The sequence below is a fragment of the Empidonax traillii genome, unplaced genomic scaffold, assembly GCF_003031625.1.
Source record: "Empidonax traillii isolate 1590-97213 ecotype Southwest subspecies unplaced genomic scaffold, ASM303162v1 scaffold81:size2596050, whole genome shotgun sequence".
In the NCBI taxonomy this organism is placed as follows: Eukaryota; Metazoa; Chordata; class Aves; order Passeriformes; family Tyrannidae; genus Empidonax; species Empidonax traillii.
This window is the reverse complement of record NW_020955274.1, coordinates 1,417,768-1,441,775: the sequence shown is the minus strand read 5'-3', so window position 1 is coordinate 1,441,775 and position 24,008 is coordinate 1,417,768. Positions and strand designations below refer to the sequence as shown.

The following is a 24,008-nucleotide window of genomic DNA, read 5'->3' as shown; positions in this document are numbered from 1 at the left end:
GCTCTTCCTTCCTTTTCGACCTGAAGAATAGAATACTGAGCAAGAATAATTAGAGGGAAAAATGTTGGTAGCACTGTCGTGATGTGAAGACCTTACCTGCAGCTGGGTTCTGCCACCTAAATGAATATGGCTCTCAGCCTTACTAATGCAAGACCTATAGGATACAAAAGAAGCAAACTCAAAGAAAACTAAATGGAAATATGCCCTGCCATGTGTTTTTTGTGCTGTAATGAGAAAAACAATCTCTTTGCTCTGAGACATCTTAAGGTTGTTTTTTCCCATTGCTTGTATCATTCAACATCTATTTTCTGAAAAAGGGTGGGGCATGGGCTGTTGCTGGTTTCACAGTCCTTTCCAGATAGTGGGCATAGGCAGTCTTCTCAACCCCTGTACCAAATTTCAATAGAAAATGAAGAGTGTTGTCTGGTATGGGGTAGATGGTATATTTTATATTTGAAATTCCAATCACTGCTCCCTGCATGAGCATCTTGAGTTTTTCGAGTGAGTTTATTAGCAGTTTCACAGATTTCTGTCCTCCTCTTGTAAGGCTTTTCCAAACTGTTTTTCTGATCCCATCTCTGCGGAGCTGACAGGCACACTCACAGGTTCTGCTCTGTCTGTGGAAAGATTTTATGTCAGAGGAGAGCTGGGCATCAGTACCACCCAGGCACGGCACGCCGGGGTGCTCAGTGCAGTAGGACGGCGGCTGCCGTGTCCTACATCCACCTCGGTTCTCCCAAAAGAAGGCTTCGCATGGAGGAGGCTTTCCATCAGACGCATGGGGTAGCATCAGTGGCATGGTTCAGCAGACGTGCAGCTCTGAGAGAGCAGGAGATTTACAGACTACAGCATGGTGTGCAGAGCTGGTTAAGTGGTCAGCATCTCTCTTGCACCTGTAGATAGACCAAGAAGCTCTGCAGTGTTGTCTGTGCATATATGCTGAATGCTCCTGCCTCAGACTGGGAAAGTCAGAGATTCCTGCTCATGATCAGGCTCTAAAAGCATCGGGTAGGACATTTTTAGTGCCCTTTCAGGAGGTGATATGTACCTGGAAGAGGTATTCTTCTACTGCAGGCAGCATTGTTTATTGTGGGATACACAGTTTGGGAAGGCAGGTGGGACATGAACTATCTGGTACTACCAGGATAATGCAAGACAGGTCTTTTAAGAGGAATCATAAACATGTTTGGCATAAATGCACAATAAAGTGTCTCCTGTACGACTCATTCTTCCAGTGTTGCCTAATCAATTTGGTACGTTGTTTTTGAAGGTTTGATTTCTTTTATGCCTTGTGTCTCCTGGTACTCAGATGTCTGGCTGATGAGGTCTTTTGATGCTATGTGCTGTATTTATAGCCTTTATGAACTTGTCTTGCAAAATCACTAGATTTTAATCACTCACTTCTTTGAGTACTGAATCTTAAATATGCAGACTTCTTGGCACTTGAGCAGCTTTATTTGTCTATCAAAATACATTAAAAACAAGTCAGTCTATTGGATCTGGCTATCTTGAACAGGTTACAATTAAGATATCAGCTTTATCCAGTGACAGCACAGAGGTGAATAGCCATAGATCAAAGAAAGACTGGGAAAGAATTAGCTATTAATTTAAGTATCTTGGAGTTATAAACAAATGTTTTAACAGAGCAAGTCTGTCATTATCTGTTTTGCTCTTTTTGTGGACAGTTCCTGATCTCTCTAAGTCTTCTGCTGAATGCCATTTTGAAAATATTGTCAAGGATAATTGATGTCACAGGGGTAGATAGATATCACACATTCTGAAGGATTCTTGAGTTATAAAAATGGTGATGTCTCTAACTACCCGTTTCCTTGCTTTTTCACTTCTTTTCCTGAAATTTAGAAGAGGAGGTGTTAGGCATTGATGCTGGTAAAATGGATTGTCCTTGATTTTTTGAAATTCCATGTTTTCTTTGTGGAGTTTCCTGGGTTTTTCTTCACCTTTTAAATTATTTTCTTCAGAGAGTTAAAATTCTTTGAGAGGTTGTTAGACATAGAATATGTACCATGCTAACTAAACAAAGAACAGTTCCTGTTGAAGTCTGTCTGTGTGGCAACATGAACACAGAGTGGAAGAAAAAAAGAGTTTAAGAAGGAATCTCAAGGATGTGATAAGTCCCCCCTTTTTTTGCTACTAAAATACCTTAAAAGTGGAAAGAAAGCTGATTAGGCAGTGTGTTGAAGATAGGCTATATACTGTATAAAAGCAAAAGTTTAGCTTTCATCTTACATAATAGACAGGGGGAAATGTCACTCCAGATTATATTAGTTCCACTAATGCTTGTCTATTAAAAGCAATTGAGTTTTTTTTTCCTGCTGTGCTGGCATATAGAGTTGCTGTCTGCTGTGCTGTAGCATTCAACCAACACAATTTCAGCTATGCTGATTTCCCCCCCCCCCCGAAAATCTATGTCTGTCAGTCACTTTGCAGAACTTGCTTGGAATTACATCTATAAAAGTTGTGTGACAAGGAAGCAGGCTGCTGTCCTACCAGTCTCTGCTTTTCAGTGTCTCTTCTCAGGGCAAAAAAAAATTTAAGAACTTTGAACTGTCAATTCTTCAAGTGTTGTACAGGCAAACTGCTATGTATGATAGTTTTACTGGGTAAATTTTGGGGGATTTTGACCTTTAGCATTTATATTCAGTAGTAGAAATATGTTTAGTTTAAACTCTCAGAGGCCCAGTGCTTGAAGTGGGCTGATGTGGCATTTATACCACCATGTCAAAGAAGGAGACAAGCTTTTCACAGAATTACAGAACATGCCAAGTTTCAAGGGACCCACAAGGATCATCGAGTCCAACTCCAAGCCTTGCATAGGATCATCCCCAAGAATCACATGATGTGCTTGAGAGTATTGTCCAAATGCTTCTTGAACTCTGTCAGGCTTGGTGCTGTGACCACTTCCTTGGGGATCCTATTTCAGTGCCCAGCCATGCTCTAGGTGAAGAACCTTTTTCTAATATCCAACCTAAACTTCACCTGACACAACTTCAGGCCATTCCCTTGGGTCTTGTCACTGTTCACCACAGAGATCAGTGTCTGCCCCTCTTCTTCCTCTCATGAGGAAGTTGGAACTCCAATGAGGTCTTCCCTCATTCTCCTCCAGGCTGAACAGACCAGGTGATGCTTTGTCTGATTCCCCCCAGGACGTGGTTGACCCTCCTGGCTGCAAAGACACTCCTAACTCATATTCAACTTGCTGTTGACCAGGACCCCCAGGTCCCTTTCAGTGGCACTGCTTTCCAGTATCTCATTCCCCAGTCGGTACAAACATCTGGGGTTGCCCCATCCCACGTGCAGAATCGGGCACTTCCCTTTGTTGAACTTCATATGATTGGTGATTGCCCAGTCCTCTAATTTGTCAAGGTCTCTCTGCAGGGCCTCCCTGCCTTTGAGGGAGTCAACAGCTCCTCCCAGTTTTGTACCATCTGCAAACTTGCTTAGTATCCCTTGCAGTCCTGTTATTTATGAAGCTGTTGAGGGCCTAAGATGGAGCCTGTGTAACCCCACTAGTAACAGGTTACCAGTCTGATGTTACACCATTCACTATTACCCTCTGTGCTCAGCCCATGAGCCAATTGCTCACCCACCACATGATGTGTTTATCAAGCTGTGGGCTGGACATTTTGCCCAAAAGGATCCTGTGAGAGACAGTATCAAAAGCTTTACTGAAATCCAGAAAGATTACATCAACTGGCTTCCCTTGGTCAGCTAGGTGGGTTACCTTGTCATAAAAGGAAATCAGATTTGATAAGCAGGAATTTCCTCTCATGAAGCCATGCTATGGCTGTGACCAATAACTATGTTGTCTTTCAGATGTTTTTCAATACCTTCCAGAATAATCTTCTCCATAAGTTTACGAGGCACTGAAATGAGACTGACAAGCCTGTAGTTTCCGTGGTCCTGCTTGCCCTTCTTGAAAACTGGGACAATGTTTGCCAACTTCCAGTCAGCTGGGACCTCTCTGGATTCCCAAGACTGCTCAAGAATCATCGAGATAGGTTTTGCGATGACATCAGTTAGCTCTTTGAGGATTCTAGGATTAATTCCATCAGACCCCGTAAATTTGTAGGGCTCCAGCTGGAGCAGCAGATCCTGCACAGTTTCAGAGTTGACTGGCAGTAGATCATTCTCACAGTCGTGGTCCTCCAGCTCAGGGCACTGAGACCCCCTTGGTCCATACTCATGTTGAAGACAGAAGCAAAGAAAGCATTAAACACCTGTGCCTTGTCTCTGTCCCTGTTCGTGAAGTGACCATCTTGTAAGAGGCTAATGATATTTCTATACTGCCCATTGCCATTAATGTATTTGAAAAAACTCTTTCTCTTGTTCCCCACGTTTCTGTTCAGCTTCAACTCCAGCTGAGCTTTGGCCACACAAATTTTCTCCCTATAGCATCAAGGAGCATCTCTGAATTCTTCTCATGTCACCTGACCTTGCTTGCACTGGGCATTCACCTTCCTTTTTTGCCTTATTTCCAAGAGAACATCGCTACTCAGCCAGATCAGCCTTCTGCCTTGCCTGCTTGACTTCCACAATTTGGGAAATGTTGTTCCTGTGCCCTCAGCAGGTGATATTTAAAAAGTGACCAGCACTGACAGACTCCAGCACCTGCAAAAACATTATGTCCAGAGTTGAGGTTTTGCTGGCACTTTTCTTCCTGTCAGCAGAGATTTTAAACTCGATTGCTTTGTGGTCGCTGTGGCCAAGACCACCACCAGTCTCCAGTTTGCTCATGAAATCCACTCTGTTGACAAGCAGCACATGAAGAAGAGCATCTTTCTGAGTCAACTCCCTTAGGACCTGTTCCATAAAGTTGTCATCCAGATTTTTAAGGAATCTTCTGGCCCAGGTTGTACCAGCTGTGTGATGCTCCTAGTAGATTTCTGTCAAATTGAAGTCCCCCATAAGGAAAAGGGCACTTGACTTCAAGTATCTCTTATTTCCTCGAATAATAGTTTGTTGATGTCATCATCCTGGCTGGGAGGTCTATAGCAGACTCCCACAATTACATCCACATTATTTTTTTGCCCCTTGATTCTTACCCAGAGGCTCTCAACTGTTCTATTGACAACATGGAGCTCCATACATTTTAAGCCTTCTCTTAGATACAGTGCCACCCCTCTGCCTCTTCTGCCCTGCCTATCCCTCCTGAAGAGCCTGTAACCATCCAACAGGACACTGTAGTCACACAGGTCTCATCCCACCAGGTTTCACTTACGCCAGTGATGTCAAATCTCTGGGACTGGGCCAAAGCTTGGAGCTCCTCATGCTGCGTGCCTTAGCGTAGAAACATTTGTGTGGTAGGTATATTGTAGCCGACCCCTCGTGAGGCAGATTGAGGGATCCCATTAGTGCTCATTTCCTTTTGTTACTGCTATTATGGTTTTTCTTCTAAAATATAGGCAAAGTTGTTTGTGAGAAATCAAAAATACTTTTTATTTCCTCCATTTATGAAGGAGGCTTATTTTTGTGGGCTTTTTGCTTGTTTGTTTTTTAACTTGTCAATTGAAAACCTTGCCTGTGGTGTTTTGTTTTGTTTTACAGAAGAAACCAGCCAAAGTGAGCTTTCATTTTTTCCAAATTATGGTGCTACTCTGATAATAGTTAAGGAATTTATTTTTTGCTGGGTTTTGATACTAGATACAGGATCTTAGACTTTCAAAAATGACTCATGATTTGGCATAAGGCCATTTTAGAGTGCATAACCTAAAACTTCAGAAAGATGGTATTCAGTTCTTACTGGAAACAAGGTTTCATTAAAGACATTTTGGTTTGTCAGAGAAAGGCCAAGGCATCCAAAATCACCACTTGTATGTGCAGAGCTTATTAGATTTCCTTTCAGATTGTGGTTGAAAGATTTTTGTAATTCAAAAAGGTGAAAAGATTAAAATCAAACAAATTTTTATATCTATATGTAGTTACATAGTACAATGTGATGTGATGGTACTGTAATTTATGATATAATGTGATTTGTTATAAAACAATTGTATTATTGCCTGTATTATTGCAAGGGGAAGGCAAATAGGAATAACTGATGGCTAGAGAGCATGTTAGAATCCTCTAATTTTTCTTTACAGCCCTTAAAACACTGGTTTTGTGAGTACTTGATAGAATCACAGAATTATAGAATGGTGTGGGTTGGAAGGGACCTGCCGTGGGCAGAGGCACCTTCTAGTAGACCAGGTTGGTCAAGTCCTCATCCAGCCTTGCCTTGAATATTTCTAGGCATGGGGCACCCAGAACTTCTCTGGGCAACCTTTTGCAGTGCCTCGCCACCCTCGCAGTAAAGAATTTCTTCCTAATATCCAATCTAAGCCTGCTGTCTTTCAGTTTAAAGCCATTCCGCCTTATCCTGTCACTGCATGTCCATGTAAAAAGTCCATCTCTAGGTGTCTTGCAGGCTCTCTTCAGGTACTGGAAGGTGCTTCAAGGTCACGCTGGACCCTTCTCTTTTCTAGGCTGAACAACCTCAACTCCCTCTGTCTTCATAGGAGAGGTGCTCCAGCGCTGTGATTGTCTTCACGGCCCTCCTCTGGACTTGCTTCAGCAGGTCCATGTCCTTCTGTGGGGTGCCCTAGAGCTGGATGCAATACTCCAGGTAGGGTCTCACAACAGCAGAGTAGGGGAAGAGAATCATCTCCCTGGACTTGCTGGTCACACTGCGTTGGATGCAGCCAAGGATACAGTTGGCTTTCTGGGCTGCAAGTGCACATTGCTGACTCATGTCCAGCTCTTCATCCACCAACACCTCCAAATCTTTCTGCTCAGTGCTGCTCTCAATCCTTTCTCCACTCACCCTGTATTTGAGTTTGGGATTGCGCCAACACTAGAGCAGGATCTTGCACATGGCCTTGTTAAACTTGGTAAGTATTGCACAGGCGCACCTCTCAAGCCTGTCAAGGTCCCTTTGGGTGGTATGCCTTCCCTCCAGTGTGTTGATTATACCACACAGTTTGGTGTCATCAGCAGTCTTGCTGGAAGTCCACTCCATCCCAATAAACGTGCTAAACAATGTTGCTTTTTCCGCTACAAACAGGTGATTGGGCAAGAGCAAAAGACGGTTTGTGAGTCTGATTGCTTGGGGCTATAGTGGGGTGAGACAGCAGGAAAGAAGTTGGTGAATGGCCTGATATAAAAGAAGTAATTCAATGTTATGGAGCAAAATGTAAAACGTAGCAAGGGTTCTCAAAACAGCAGCACTAAAATGAAAATTGCCATTGAATGACAATTTATGTATTGATAGAAAAAACCAAAAGTGCTGTGTTTGTTCCTGGCAAAAAAACATTTTTCAGATTTTTGGCATCAGTGAGGATACTCCAAATCAGTACCTTGTCACCAAAATGCATTTACAAAGACAGTCCGTAAGCGTGACCTTGTTGGTGTGTTTCATTCCCAAACACTGGCCATTTCTCTTCACTGCTAAAACAATGGGGAAAATAATTTGAACACCATAAATAAAAAGATCTGATTTCAAATAGATGAGACTATCACAGTCATGTTTTGTGTTTAACGTGTTACTTTCAGCACAGCATAAAATGGAAATTAAGAAATTATTTAGGAGTTCACCATGGATGTATCCTCTGGGACAGGTTTTCACTTCGTTATTGTTTTGAGTGAAGAAAGCAGGTACAGAATAGGAAGAAATCTAAAATAGTTCCATGAAACAGGCAACTGTTCATCAAAATAACCTGATAATAACTGTCAACATTCAGTGGAAGATGTGTTCATAGTTAATAATTTTGATTCTTCATCGGTGAGGAAACCACAGAGTATTCTGTCCAAGTTTTTAAAGATGCCATCCAAAATGCTGTCCAAGATTTTGATTAAAACAGAGTATGCCTTTTGCACAATGAGTTGTTATGGCTGGATCTAATTAACAATGAACAATTGGAACCACAGGAGAACAAAATAAAATAATGATTCAGATAAGTTAAAGAGCTTTTCCATTACATAGTCCATATGACCAATCCCAAATAAAAAAGTCATAGATCATTTTTTTTTAATTTCAGGATCAAACACAAAAGTTGAAATATATATAACAAAAGGTCTTCTGTTTTTTAAAATTAAAAATGCAGATTTATGATTCATTGTAGCTTTGCTGCAATATTTACTTGCTTTGTCATAGAATCATAGAATATCCTGAGCTGGATTTTTTTTTTTTTTTTTTTTTTTGTTATATATTGCACTAGTAACTGTTTCAATGTGTCAAGTGTAACCTTAAAAATCTACTACAGAATTACTTGTTGTTACACCAATAATCGTTTACAAAATCTAAACTCTGATAACAAATCATGGATCTTAAAGATGATGTTTGGGAAAGTAAAAAGTTTTTTACTGTAGTTTCTTGAATAACAGTCAGATTCTCCCATTCTGGTTTACCAAAAAGCCAGTAGGATCAAAAGGATCTCAGGATAAATTTAAGCAAAATGTTTTGACTTTATTTGTGATTCCCAGCTCAACGTTTTATTTTGAGGAGATGCAGAAATCTTCCTGACTCAACAGGAACAGAAACTATAGTGGCAATTGATAGCTAAAAAAATAATGCGCATTGTATTGTAAAATAACTTCCCAGCTGTGTTCTGCTCATGGAGTATATTGAAGTGAAGCCTAACTTAATATCCTTTTTAATTTAGATGGTGGGATGCTTGAAGTCATCTTTGCTTTTGTTTTTCCTCACTGCTGGGACAAGCTGGCTGGCAGTTTGGTTCAAAGCATCCTCAGGGCACAACTGGTTATGGGTCCCCTGGGGAATGCTGTGCAACCAGCCACAGGTCTCTGGTGCACAGGGAGCACCTGTTCTCAGGGAGCTGCTGGTGGAACAGGAGATTCCGAATACAGGCTGCATCCCCCATACGTGGAGGCATCCCACTCCTGTACGTCCAAGTGCCTTTCATGACCAGATGGACCAGCGCAAAGGCAAGAATATGGTCCTTGTCCTCAGTGGTGTGTTACTTAGTGGGTGCATTGTCATTCACGTGCAGGTGCCCTTACAGTAGCCTGATCCACATCTGGAGTGGGCTCATCAGTCAGTGGTTCTGCTCGTGCTTGTCGTGCAGTAAACCATGCAGCTTCTTGGTGTTGGCTGGTTGGGATGGCACACACCACCTTTTAGTCTCTGCTCCTGTTTCACTGCAAAGGCTTGCAGCAGCTGACGTGCTTTGGTTGCTGAAGTACAGCATCTGCTTTTAGTGTGTTTTGTTTGGGGCTCAAAGTATGCTGTGCTCATTCTTCATAATTTTCTAACTGTAAAACAGGTATATGCTATCAACTTCAGCCTACGTAGGAGAGCTTGGCAGAGTCTGCGGGCATCCTTTAGGGATGACAATCATTTAGAATCCTTTTTATGGTAACATTATAAAAGGGTCCTTAGTGTAAGTGGTGATAATGTTCAGAAGATTTCTTAGAAGAAATTATTTTGAGTATTGTATTTCTTTTAATATATCCTTATGCATAAACCATCTTACTGTAATTACAGCTTTGTAAATCCCCATTATTTGTTCTCTCTTTGTAACAAAGGATTTGTCTGTTGAGTTACAATTGCAAATACCTCATAAATGTGACAGCTGAATATTATCTGTGATATACTGAGGGGAAGAAACCAGCAAATACCACCATCTTTCTAAAAACACAGAATTGCAAATGAAGCCTTTTTTTATGGAGTATCCAAAGTGGAGGAAATACCACTTTCTCCTTTCCTGCTAGTTGTGCATTCAAAAGTTTTCAGTGTGCATGAATGCAGTTTTGAATTTGAATAGTTTAATAGTTTTTAAAATTCTGATTTCATTTGGTAGAAATAAACATAAAAGACAATTCCAATGCATTGGCTTTGATACATTGCTACATAGTTCCTAAACAAATGTCTAAATCTGTCAGTTGTCTCCTAATTGGAGTTCAGCCCAATTCCACCTTTCAAAAAAAAACTAGGGAGCTTCAACATGCTTGACCTTAGCTCCACAAAATAAAGCAAATATAATTTCTTAAGGCTTTTATCCCATTAGCTTAGGCGGAAAACCTTGATTCAACAATATTTTTAATTTAGTCATAGTTGGTTATCACTAGCAAATGATGTCATTGTCACTAACAATGTTTTCCACCACCTCTTCACAGAAGATGAAGAGAAGTTAGTCAGGTGCAGACACTACTGAAATATAACTTTGTTTCAGTGAAGATTTATGTTTGCTCTATATGCTGTGTATAGGGAAACTATTTCCAAAGCCCTTCTTAGAAATAGCTGTTTCTGTTTCATTGTCTGTTTCTTATGTAAGGAACCAAAACTGCCATGTGAAAAGCACTTCCCAGCAGAATTGCTGTCTGATGATTATACAGCATTGTTGTACAATATACCTTAAAATCTTTACAGTACCATAAATAAGAAGAAATTACTCTTCTCTTTAAACTTGCTTCCGCTGACTTTCAAATGGCAGATTTCCATTTTATTTATTCTTTGGGTATTTTTCGTACTTTCAAAATGTATGCAGAGCTTAAGGACCTATTTCTTGCTCAAATCATGCAGTCTGCGCCACAGTTCTGAACTGCTTTGGGACGATTTGCTGGCACATGTGCTATACACAGAACTTAGGTGAAGACACATGCTGTACAGGTAGGAAAAAAGTAGAAGGAAGAAGTGTAACAAAAAATATCCTAAAATCAAAGACAAAGCAGTTAATATACTACAGACCAGTTCACCGTATTTTTCTGCCGTTAGAAGCATGTATTAAACCTTTGCTTTCATAGAATTTGCTTTAATTTTGGGTGGAATTACCATGACAGCTGCACTCCTATGTGCAGGTGTGATGGCTGTCATCCACCATCCCAATCACTACAGAGCACCACCAACTTAGTTATTAGGAAAAGCAGTGGGGAAAAAAAATACATGTTCTGGATGTGTCATGAGTTGGTGACAGCTTGCCTTTATTATGTTCTGGGATATGTTGGATTGGTACTGACACCCTGAAAAAGATAACAAAGTCTGTCGTGTTTTATTCCAAGACTCAATAATGAACTTTACTGGCTGGGGATATTATGCAGTAATACTTACTGTACATTTGTCCTTGAAGGTACTAGCTTTTTTAATTCAGTCATCTCATTGAAGAAAAACAATTAAGACAACAATAATCATTCTTGTGTCAGTGGGGGAATTATAAGCAGAAAAATATGTGCTTTCTGATAAAAGGTTTGAAGGTCCACAGTCTGATCTCTGCTGTAGTTTATGCTTACTCAGACATACAGACAGTGATTAAAATCAGGCATCTGGTGTAAAACAGTCTGAAACTAAGGATGATTGAGTGGATGATGAAACCTTGTTTGGCTGTCTCAGCTTGTTTGCTCCCTGGGTTCCTCTTCAGTAAGCTGGGGGAAGAGACGAGAAAATTCCAGGGTGCTGTTTGTATCATGGGTGTCAGAAGTGGTGACTTCCACCAGTAACTGCAGTATATGGATAAACACATGTGAGGTGAATACTGTGAGTTCGCAAAACGTTGCATGTAAAGCCTGAAGGTTCTCCTCAGATTTGACTATTAGTTAGGGGTTTTTTTAAGTTTTGGGCAACGGTCAGAAAAGTGATGAACATCAGCAGTTCAAAAATATGTATGAAGGCATATTTTCAACATCCTCATGCTTTTTACAATTGAGTTTTTGGTTCTAGGCAAGGTTTTCAAGTCTAAGGTGAATGCAAGTTTTCTCAGTGGCTACCGTGTGCATCGTTTTACTTTCGGTGGCACCGGGCCAGACCCTACAGAGATGACATCCTTAAATACCTTCCAGAGGAAGAAAATAATTGGGTTTAGGGCATATGATTATGTTATGCGCAGGGAGAGTAACTGCCCTTTTCTGGCATCTGCTTTAGTTCTCTTGAATTCAATAAACTCTTTCATTGCAACAATAAGCTTTTCCTTTTAGTGGCATAAATAATGTATTTTTTTATAAAAAGTAGAGAAATAAGTTTGAAGATTTTAAACAATTATGTTTGGTACAGTTTTTATTTTAAAAGTAAATTAGTTTATCTTTGTCCTTTTTTAAGTCAAGAAGAATTGTGACATTACATTGATAATATAAATACCATGTACTGTAATAGAACTTGAAGGTCTACTTGCCAAAGTGTATTTTAATCTTGTTAATTCTTCATTAAAACAGAGAATTGTAATGGAAATGCTGGCAAAACAGGACTGCAGACATTACTGTCTCTGGACTCATCATTTACTGGAGAAGATAATAGCTTCTGGACAGCTTAGTTGTAGCATTTTCAGTAAAGCAGCTATGAGTTTTTATTCTCTAGAATGATCTCAACAAGCATACAGCAATAGCAATGGTGATTTTTGTTTCCTCATTATTTTACCTCTGCACAGTTGGGTCGAGTTACCTGGCTAAAATTTAAGACTTCTTAGACCCAGAAGGAGGACTACCTTCCAAAAACTCATTGAAGTCCCTGATTTCTATGACAGCCAGTCATTAAGAGCAATAATAAATGGTGATGCTTTTTGGGGGCATTTTCTTGGGGAGCAGGACAAATGTGAGGTGGTGGCTCTGTGTCTGGTCATGGTGGTGGGGCAGCAGAGCACAGAGCACATATTCCTCTTGCATTAGGCAGTCATACATAGGTATGTATAGCTGTGGGTGGGGTTATGTGTGGTTTTTTGGCAACAGTGGTTAATTTTTAATCTGTGTGTATACTTTATCTGGAACTATTTCAGGAGTTTTCTGCCTTCCGGCTATGATCTTGTCTTTGCTGTCCAATCTAAACACTGGCTTTCTTCTACCCTTTTATCCTGCAGAGAGCATATACCCGCATCATGATTATGATTAGCATTGTACTGGTGGTAAACACTCTCAGGATGCATCTCTAGGTCTCAGAGTTTAGGCTGTGCACACAGACCTGCCTGCTGCCTTGCAGCACTGCCCAGTCTAACGCATGCTTTGCAGAGTTCCAGAAATGAGAATGCCTGTCACAGATTAGACTTTGGCATGCTGCAGCCATGGCTTTTCACTCTATAGAGTGCATGGCACAACTTGCTAACTACTGCAAGTACTGGAACTGTGAAATCAAATGGCCTTGAGTCAAGACTGGTGTGGCAGGAAGAATTAAGTTACTTTCTGTGCCAGCAGAGTTCATTGCATATTGAGGAAGAGCTTTGCTGAGGGAGGTCAATGAGACTTTCTCTGATTTTTTTTTCTTTTTTTTTTTTCTTTCCACCCCCCATATGCATTTTAATTTTTTACTGGGAGTTGCTAAACAGCAGAACTGAAAGCCAAACTTACTGGTGTGGCTTTAAGAATTCATTTATCTCCTAGTCAGGATTGTTGGTCCCCCACCCCTTTCTTTTTCCTTACTTGGCTCTGATGGAGTGAGAACTCTGGGGCTTTTCCAGGTCTGGGTGGCTTTTTGTGATCTTTTGTGAAAAAGGAAATTGTAGTTACTTTCCTCAGTCAGTATCTTTGTGGATCCCTGAACATCAGAGGATTCTGCAGGGACTACAAAAGTAAACTGAAACAAATTCTGGGGTGGTGGTGAATCTGTCTAGAGGACTGAATAGATTTTCGTCTTTTGGTAACTTTAAGGGTTTTTTTCTAAATGAAGATGTCTATGATGGGTGTCATGAGCCTGAAAGTAAGTCTTAATAGGATGAAAGGGATTTTGTTGGATAAGAAGAAAATTTTAAGAAGTAGTGCTCTCATCCCTAATCTGATATCTGCTCAAAGACTTAGGCAGAATACATAGTCTAAGTTTTCTCAAGTGCACCTGGATGTCTTTTCTCCTACTGCATACTTGATAAGTGCTGGATCATTTGGAAATAACTTGTTTTAGCTAATTGAGTATATTCATTATAGAGATCAAACCCCTATTTTAGTTAATGGCAAGATGTTTTTCTTTATCTTCAGTTTTTCAGGTTCTGCTAAACAGAAAAGGTGAAATAATAATGACTGAAACAAAAAGGAACATTTTTACGTGTACAGCTCCATGCAGTCAGGAATTTTTTATGTGTGGCAAAGGAGGAAATCTATTCTGCTGTCTGATCGTTTTGGCAATATTGATTTCCTGTGGTCCGGTGAGTCAGTGGTGAATCTTCTTTGAGAAAAATCATGAACAGCATCAATAGCAAAGTACATTGTAAAAACAGTCTCTGTCAGTAGATTTTTTTTAGTGTTAGTTTTAGTATTTACAAGATTGGCTCATAAGAAGTTGTTCTGAAAAAGATGGATCTTGCAAAAAGATTTTTTTTTTTTTCTGTACCTGAAATGAAAGGGTAGTGGTAAATACCTTGTTGAATTTACACAGCCTGTTGTCACTGAGTGTGGACAGTTGTCTGCTTGGTTTAACTTAATGGTACTGATGTGCCTTTGAGGCAGTCTGCTAGAATCCTTCCAGAGTCTGTCCAAAGTTAACACATTTGGTGACTGGCAGCAAGTATAGATTTCACTGTAAAGAGGCATATGCTTAGAAAAATTACACATCTGAATATTGAGATGAAAATGTCTTGGTTTTTTTTTTATAGCACTTTCCCCCTCCATCTAAGCAAGGAGGCATTAAGCATGAAGTACAAGCAATAAACAGGAAGTATCATATTTTTATCTGAAAGTGTAGAGCCCACACTTTCAAAAGAGTGAAACTCTTTGCCAAGGTGTCAGAGGTGGATAAGGCAGGAAACTGGACAAGTCTTCTGCAGGAACTGTTGAATGCTTGGAACCTCATTTACCCACTGTGGTTTTGGGCACATTGGGTGGGGGTTATCTCCACTTGGATAGAAGCCAGATCATTTGAAGACAGAAGCTTCCTGCTACCTGATGGAGAACAGTAATGGGTCCTCATGAACAAATGTCTGCTGAGACCATTAAGCTAGAGAGGCAGCAGGGCCCGTGAGAACCTACGATGGGAGGTGCTCATGGCCCTCATTATAGCTTGTCCTGTTATCAACAGCTACATCAGATAAGGAAAACTTATGCAAATAGTTTCTTGAAGCATGCTAGGGTTTTTTTTAATGGGAGTCATAAACCCTGCCAAAATAAGCTTTCATTCTTCTTTAGAAGTATGTAGGATGCATTAAATATGCTTCAAAGCAGCTTGTGCTGTGTTTGTAGCATAGAAATACTTTGCTTTAAAAGCTGTGGATCTTGTCACAAGTACAGGATGACTTTTAGTCTTCTTCAGACTTGCCTCTGTACCTGCTTATAATTAAAACAGGCTCTTCTTTAAGATACTCCTTTCCCTTCCCAGGAAGAACCATGCTGGTCCCATAAATTTTGTGCTGTGGACCACTGTAGTATTGTGACAGGTGAGTAATAAAGAATCAGAGATGTAATATGTCCTCAGTTGCACTCTCTCTAGCTTCAATGGGTATTTTGCATGAGAAAAGTAAGAAGGATTTAGCCCTTGCTGTAATAAATCCCACTCAATCCTATTGAAACCCCGCATAGCATCCAGTGATAAAATACCTACTGGTCCCTTGATTCCAGCAAAATCTTTCTTAAATTACCTCATGTGGGTTACCCACACCTAGAGCCAGATAGGTAAATGTGAATGAATCTGGTGCTGATGAATGTTTTAAATAGCTGATTATCAGAAGGAGCTGACGAAAATTAAACCCATGAGGGTTTATATATTTTACTAAGTAATTAAATGACCTTATAGTTATTCTTCTTCCTTTAAAGGTACAGATGTGCAGATACTCTGTTGTGGGAAATCAGACATTGTAAATGTCAGCTCTCATGAGCTGACACATAAAATAGGATCTCATACCTTTTCTCAGAACAGTTCATTTATCTAACGATTTTCTGCACTCCAGGAATGTCCCTCTTCAAGCTTACCTGTTCCATTTCTGAAATAGTCTCACTTTGTAGGTCTCTCATAAAATATCAGGTGACCATACTGTAAATTAAGGGAAGAGGCCCTTCTGCTATTCACTTAAGCTTTGCTTCCCTCAGATTGACAGATTCATTCCTAGAAGACTCTCTTATTAACCCCTCTGTCCCCCAAATCATAATATTTTCATTTTAGAGGAAAGAATTCATCTCTTCAACCACTGTGTTGATCTCATGCTTTAAGGCCGAGCTTCGAATTTGTCCTTGGCAAAGATGAACAAGGTCTCTCCTTATTTTCCCTTCATCTGTAAATCTCTAACCATACTGACTGATGGCTAATGAAGTGTACAGAAAGTGGTAGAGGTTGAGATGCTTTGCCTGTGACTCAGCATGATTTTCTCTGCTTTTCAACAAATACTGCTAATGCTAATAATTGTCAGATTTTATTAGACTTGGCTCTTTGTTTTCTATTTCATTCTGTGTATTATGCTAATTTAGAAAATGAAATAAGAAAAAGTGTGATTTTGTTCTTGCATATATTAGTGGCAGAAATACCCATTTACTTCAGAATTACCAGAATCCAATTCCCGATTGTAACACTGATACCTGAGGACAGTTCTCCCCAGTTGTAAAGGACTGAACAAAATTCACAAGAAAATGAAAGGTTAATGAATATTTTTGCAGGCCTCAGCATTCGTTGTTTGTTCTGACTCATGCCTGAACTTTTTCAGAATAGTCTTCAAGCTTTTTTTTTTTTTTTGATTTTGTGATGCTCGTTGGTAAGTTGTTGACAAATGTGTCAAATAGAGTGGCATAGTTGAAGCAGGTGTTTAATTAAGTGGCCTGACGCTTTCATTCTTCTAAACTGCTATTGGCCTTACCTGTTTGGGATTTGGGCAGAAAATAGCTGCTTCTAAAGAAACTTTCCAGGCTGGGAAACTCTGTGAATGGGAATACCCATATAACAGAAAATATGAAATGTCCAATAAAAATAATGGCGATACAAATACTGGTCATAAAATACGTCTTGCAGTGAAAATAAACCTATCAAGTGTGCCTAATCAGCCTGCAGTTTGGGTGATGAATTGGTGAGATCAGTTGTTTGTATTGATATTTCTGAAGCATTTTAAATGGTTTTTTTTCAGCAGAGCTAGTTAGGAAGGCAAGTAAATAAAGGCCTCCACCCCAGAGTATAGAGAATGATCAACTCTCCAAAATAATGGAGATTTATTCCAGTTACATAAAAAGAACCCCATAGTTTTGGTGTTAATTGAAGTAAAACTAAAATAATAACTTCATAAAGTACTTTTTATCAAATGGTCTTTAATACAGATTTCTTTACTCTTTTCAGTGAATGAACAGAAAATGAAGCTCTAATAAGGTAAGATTTTTTTAAATTCAACTTTAGTAAGATATTCAAGTTAATTTGAGGTAATATTTACAAATATGCTTGGCATTTCAGAGTAGACCCGAGACGTAGTGTGGGTCAGTATGTTGAAGCACAAATAGGAAAGGATATGGTGTTGAAGAATGAGTCTAACATAGAACTTTTTTGTTGTTGTTGTTGTTGTTACTAAACCACTCTTTGGTCTTTTAATCAAAATAAGATACCTGCATAGATTTGAAAACTTCTTTTTGCCTATAAAGAATTTACAGGTAATTATTTTTCAGCTGATGCTATAGTTTTCACTACTCAGTCAGTGAAATCTTCACTTTTTTGCAGTTTGAAAATGAAATTTTGGAGTATATGCTATTAAAATAAGTAGCTTGGTCATAGATCTTTGGGGTTTGGGATGTGATGGTAGGAGTTTATGAGTTACATAGTTAAATAAATAAAGGAGGGGTGAATTCTTTTAGCATTGAATATTTCCTGTTAAATATAATAAGGAATATATAAATATAATGTCATTCAGACTGCATTCTGGAAATGGATTCTGTACGCATTTCCTAGATGGCCAGAAGATAGAAGGAGGTCTTTCATAACATTACCAATTGCAAGAGATGTTAAAAAATTGGGTTTATCTTTTCCTTTTTTCCATTGCTAGTGAAGATGCTAGCAAGGACATCTATGTAGTGTGTTTTCTAGGAAATGAAGCATCTATGTCAAATAGCATAACTAGGCATATGATAGCAAGTTGTTCTGACAGGCAGCTGCAGAACGAACCTGTTCAGAACGTTACAGAAATATATAATTGCATTTCAGTCACAGGTAATAGTTTCAATTTTAATAGCCATTCAGAGGTTACCAAGGAGGGGGAGTGTTGTTGGTTACTGTTTTCCTTTCCTTCTGTATTTGCCTGTTTTGTTTTTGTATCGTTGGTTAAAGTAAAAGTTTGCAGAGTTTTTTGCTGGATTTCATGCATCTATTTCAATTCAAATGCCTTCCAAATGGAAATGTGTTTAAAAGGCATTTTTTTAAACCCTTGACATCTTAAACTAGTAGAAGTTGACACATCTACATAAACTGTGTTCCTGATTTGCAAAGGGATATCCTTGAAATAGTGAACAGGGAGGCTAAAATAAAAAAGCAGTTAAGCTATGCAAAATGTAAACTGATAGAAACCACAAGTGAGTAGAAATGTGAAATATTAATGGAAAAAACAGTACTGTTGTGAAAAAGTAATGAGGTGTCATAACAAACGATGTTGTAAATAGCAGGCTATCTAGCTTTGCAGTTCTTACTTTGTATTAGTAAACTGAGAGTATGTGCCTGTATTTGCAAAGGTGTGTGCATATATGGTATATGTCCTAGACAGCAAGATGCTGCTCTTTGTACCAAATCAGTGTGAAGGACTGAAAACCCTTCTGGAATAGAGCTAAGGAAGCTAAGGAACTTTATAATGTGTTAAGAACCACACGGGTAGTACAGGGATTTAGCAAATGCCAGAAGAAATTCTAGTTCTAAGCAGTCTTTGTACACTGAGCTCATCAGCATCTGTGATCCAGGGAGGACACAAGTCCTCCTTCTGTCTCCCAACCAGGATTCAGTCACACAAGAACTGGGCAAACATTGCAAAAATGAATTAAACCTGCTGTGTTTGTAGTTGATCGCCTAACACAAGAGAGTCTTATGTGGAGCCTCTGAATGCTACAGTAATATAAATATCTAAGTAATATACCTAAGTAATATAGCGTGACGGCAGTAGTGGAAATTTACTTATTTTGTTTACCAGAGTCACAACTGGAAGTATTTGAGGGTATATTTTGGTCGCTCTTGGATTTCTGCCTTGGCAGTGCCTGCAGAAGTACCAGGTAATTCTGTTAGCAGGATTTTTATGTGATTTGACATATGGGTAGTAGAAAGCCACCTGCCATCAGCCAACTTTTTATTTATGAGTTGACTATAGTATTTAGTAACTGCTGATCCTGTTTGAGCTAGAATTTATCAGTTAGGTTAAAAATGAAGCTATACAGATCCCAAATTTCCAGATCTCAAAAGTGGGTGACTGCTGTGAAAGCTGGAAAAGCTTGTTAAAGAAGGTGCTTGGTACCTTTCCTTTGCATTTGAACTGAATTTTGTCTTTTAGTCTCTGTAGTCAAACACTGTATATACTACTCCACTGCAGCTGCTGTGCGTTGGATTCAGGAATGCCTGTTTTGATTTGCCAAGCAGGCAAATTTATCTCAGGTAAGAGAATTTTGAGATGTGATGTGGTTAGTATCTAAAAATATCATTGTAGGGAGATAGAATAGGGCTCCAACAGACAAAAACATGGCAAGATAAGGAAGAGGAGTTCACACTGGAATTATGATACTGTGGGTGTAATTAACCACTGGAAAAGCTTAGAAAGGAATGTGGTAGATCACTTGGAGTAATTAAATCAAGATTAGATCTCCTTCTGAAATGTCTTCTAGTAGAGTTACAAGTTCTTGTGCTTTGTAAAGAAGTTGCTGCGTTAGGTATTATGGGCAGTGCCAGGCAGGAAGTCAGACCAGATTATCATAAGAATTCCTTCAGGCCTTTTAAATCCACATCTCCACCAACAAAGGCTCTTATGTGGTACAGGCAGCCACAGAATTTTCTAAAATCATAGCTGGAGCAGGTCACTCTTGTTTTGGCAGTGAAAGGTTGAAAAGTCTCTGAGCAGATCCTTGCAGAGACACGGTGGTGGATACTCTGTGCCACTGACCTTGCAGATTTTGTGTGCTCCAGTCATACAGACCAGCACTGAGGCAGTTTCTGCTCTTATCTGATCAATCCATAGACACATCCCTCTGCATAATCTTCTAATATTTCACCTGATTTACTTAGTAGCTTTCTTTGTATTGAGTTCAATGAAAAGTAATAATTTTTCCATGATGCATATTGAATTCCTTCTGTGATACAAGTAAGGTCCTGAATGAATTCAGAATTCTCCTCAGTTATTCAGTGAGCATGATGCTGTCATCTTTAACATAGGATCTTCTATAGCCAGTCTTAATATCCATATGACTAGAAAGGGCAGGGAAAATTTTTAACAGATTTTGTAGAATTCCTAATATAAAATAATATGCTTTCCCCAAAACTGAAAAAGTAGTAAATTATATGTTTGCTCTGGGACCTGCATGGAATACTGAGAGAGAGTGGAGGATAGTAATTTTTCAGTTCTCTTCAGCTACACCTTCAGCTGCACCCTTGTCTTACTGGGTAAGAGGCAAAATCCTTTTAACAGAAAATAGATTTAAATGGTTGGTCAAAAAGTAATTTTGTGCTAGAAGAAACACAAAACACTGTGGTGAACCAAGGATAGCCCTGGCTCTTTCTTGTTTCTTTGATAAGCTCATTAATTTCAATGTTCAAAATTAATTAGGAGTTACTGTGCAAAATCTCGCAATGGAAAAATCCATCAACTTGAGCTCAGAATTCTGTCACCCTACTGTACTTAGGTTGCATAGCTTCTGTTATAAAAATGTTCAGTGTAACTCCACAGCAGCAGGACAGGGAGAACAGCTAAGAGTTGTGCTGGCCGTGTGTGTGCATAAAAAATTATTCAGGAGAGTTTTCATGTAATTCTGGCCATGTAGAAAGACTTGTGAAAAAGCTCTTCTGTAAAATTATCCAGGGTAATTCAAGGGTGATCCCAGACATATCAGAGGATTTTGTGTTCCAGAATACCTGATACCCGATCTGACAGCAGGTTGGGGCACTTGGTACCTGACCATTCCTAGTGCTCTCCCTCTTTGGACTAACATGTACATATGGTTTACACAGGGCAGTCTAAATCTGAATTGGAAAAATTATTAGATTAAAGCAATAGGAAAACTAGAGTAGAGAAGAGAAGTACCCTTGTGTTTGATAACCCAAAGTAAGATGATTAAGTAAGCATGTGTCCCTCCACGTGAAGGCTCCATCTGCTTCTGTGGACATCTAAGAAAGAGAGAAAGGAGAGGCAGGGCAAGATGTTGGAGAAAAAAAAAAAAAAGGTTTGTTACCCTTGCTAATAGGTTAGGGATTTGTGGCTGTGGTGAAGTAGAAAGGAGAGAAGACTTCGGTTAGTCAGGAATCAAACATGTTTGGCTGGTTGCTATGCAATAGTTGTGATATTTTAGTATGAAGTTTCTTATGCTACATGTCTCATAAAAATATATTACATACCCATGGTTTTCAGAAATTCCTGATAGCCATAATACTGACTGTGGAGAGTATTTAAAAACAAATTTCAGGATGTCATTTTTTCACATGTTTTTGCTGCCACTGAGTCACTCTTCATGGGTACTTCAGTTCTGAAAAGGAGTGGAGGAGGCTGTGCCACTAAAGAAAATTACTGTCTCCATTAGTAAGTGTATTTGAGACATCGTATTGCTGCTATTTTCTTCTGTGTGGAAGTTCATGACTAAGTCATTAATGTAAAGGAAAACAGTCTTTCCTACCACAGAAGAAATGCCTCTACTGGACAGTGGTACACGAGCCTGCAGAGTTGACTTTGGTTATCGCTGAGGATTTCCTTGGCATTTCTTTCTGTTCAGGCAATGCTATAAAGGCATTCCGGATGACAGAACGCAGGAGTTATGCTGAGGTCTGGGGAGTTCCTTCGGCACATTTTCAGCACACTGGTAGTCCCAAATTCATGGTTTGTATCAAAGAACTGCACTTGCTTTCAAAGCTCAGTTCGACTGCATTTGAAAGCTTTTCAATCTTGTTTCCTGCACTTTGTTTACTTATTAACCTCTATACAAGAATCCGTGATTATGCCTGGGTAACTTGCTGCTCTCTTCCAAGAAATAAATACACGGTTTTTCAAATTTTTTAAATCCACATGCTGGGTTGGAACACAGTTTGGGGTAAAGGAGTACCCTGGTGCTTCTACTGTGCTCGCAATGTCTGCTCAGATGAGAGTCAAGAGTGCTGTGCTCACTGTTACATAACTCTGCAAAAAGTGTCGATTCAGGGAAATCCTGCTGCTGTGAGAGAATGGGAGCATCGGGAATGTTCTCTCTGGCTTAACGGAAATGTGGCTTTTGGTGACTAGTACATTTAAAAAATTGCAGATTGTGTGTGTGCTCTCATTGACAGAATCCAACTTCAACATCATGATGATGTTCAGGACAGCGGATCCTGCTGTTTTTTGCAGCCCTAGGAGGGTGGATGAGGTTCTGGTAGCAGCAGACTGGTACAGCGTATGTCTGACTGCTACCAGAGGGGATTTGCAGCCAGACAGTTTTTGGTTTTGAGTAACCTTTAGAAGAGTGCATTGGAAAAATTGGCAGGTTGGCCGAACAGATCAGTTCCCGTCAGCAGGAGACAGCTGTTCATTTGACTACATCTCCTTCGTTTGGCTGTGTGGGTTGTCTCACTGGATGAAGTGGGCTCCAGAGACCTGCCTGTGGAGAAGAGAGGCAGGTAGGACAATATGCACTATCAGAAATTCTCTTCATCTTTTGGCATTACAGAAATGGCCTTGTCTTATGGATGTGGTGGAGGGGTAGGTTGCTAGTCTAATTTTTTGACCTTTGCCATTTTGCACATAGTCCCTGAATTTCAGCCCTGAAAGAATATTTCAGTTTTCTGTACCCTGCTACTAGCACTAGTCAAAGCCTGTCTCTGCCTCCCCCACCCCCACTAATACATATTACTGGGAAAATGTGGATAAGAAGGTAAATTAAAGGTTGGGAAAGTCAGTGGTGGCTCAATATTATTAGTGCTAATCTCTCTAAGCAATATGTATGCATTCTCTGTTTTTTTGCTCACTGTAAGGGGTACAAGCCTGTCTAGAAGCTGCTAGAGATCTAAATGGTTTTAGCTAGATTTGCTTCTAGGTTTTTCTCATTCAACAGCATTCTCAGAGCAAGCTTTGGTTCTGTTGTTTCAGTTTCCCCATCTGTGCCTTTAATCCGGTTGTCTTTTTAATCACATCCTTTATACACTTGTCCTTTGAGTCCCACAGCTCTTCTTCACTGCAAGTTTAGGGTTTCAGTTTGCAGTGTTGTGCAGGAGACTCTGTGAATGATTTAATTTTGTCAGCTGAGGTAAACAAACAGTAAAAACATACACCACAGCACAAAATGTTCTCTAATCAGTTATTTGACAAGCACAGTTTAATTATTTATCATAGCCTGTAAAAGTAATGAAGTCCTTGTAACATGAGACTTAACACTATCCTATTAATTTTTTCCCTGGGAGTTGGAAAAAGACTGCTGTATTTTTGTGTGCAAACTGAGAGCATGCAAGCTAATGAGATTTGAGTGAGAATACGTAAAAGGGGCTGGAACCTTTCAGTGCTTCTTAATAGTTTTGCTAATAGGTAGTAAATCCAAGCACATCCCACAGTTAGATAAGATTCTGCCTATGTTGGCAAACCAGAAGGTGCCGTCTGATGCTGTGCCAAAGCAAAACAGAGTTTTCTTGGCCCAGCTATATTTTTTTTAAATGTTTAGCTTAGTAAAAAGAAAAACTCTAAGTAGCAGCCTTGCTCAAGACATATAATTCAAAATAATTTTCTGTAGCATGATAGATTTCATGTTGCTACAAAATAAATATTTAATCAGTGATAATATTTTTGGTTCCCTCAGGCAGGGAGAGAAGTTCTAACTTTTTACTCAAGTAAGTGCAAATGCAATCGAGCAGGATGTTCGAAGTAAAATGCATGTATATCTTAGGGATTTTTTAAATGGATTTTAGGTACAGCCAGCCAGAATTGATGGCTGATTTTGTTCCTGACAGAGAACACTTTATCACAAAGTTAGAAAGTCCCTTTCATTGGAAAAGAAAAAGAACC

The 24,008-nt window shown here is 39.5% G+C and overlaps 1 protein-coding gene across 4 annotated transcripts in view; it reads left to right on the top strand.

Moving 5' to 3' along the window:
* The window catches only part of THRB (thyroid hormone receptor beta), a 160,457-nt gene that overhangs the window by 16,184 nt on the left and 120,265 nt on the right, over positions 1-24,008 (top strand). For all 4 annotated transcript variants that reach the window (XM_027880976.1, XM_027880978.1, XM_027880979.1 and 1 more), the window contains one exon: positions 17,165-17,194. The gene's annotated coding sequence lies outside the window, so the exon portion shown is untranslated. The remainder of the gene's footprint in view (positions 1-17,164; positions 17,195-24,008) is intronic.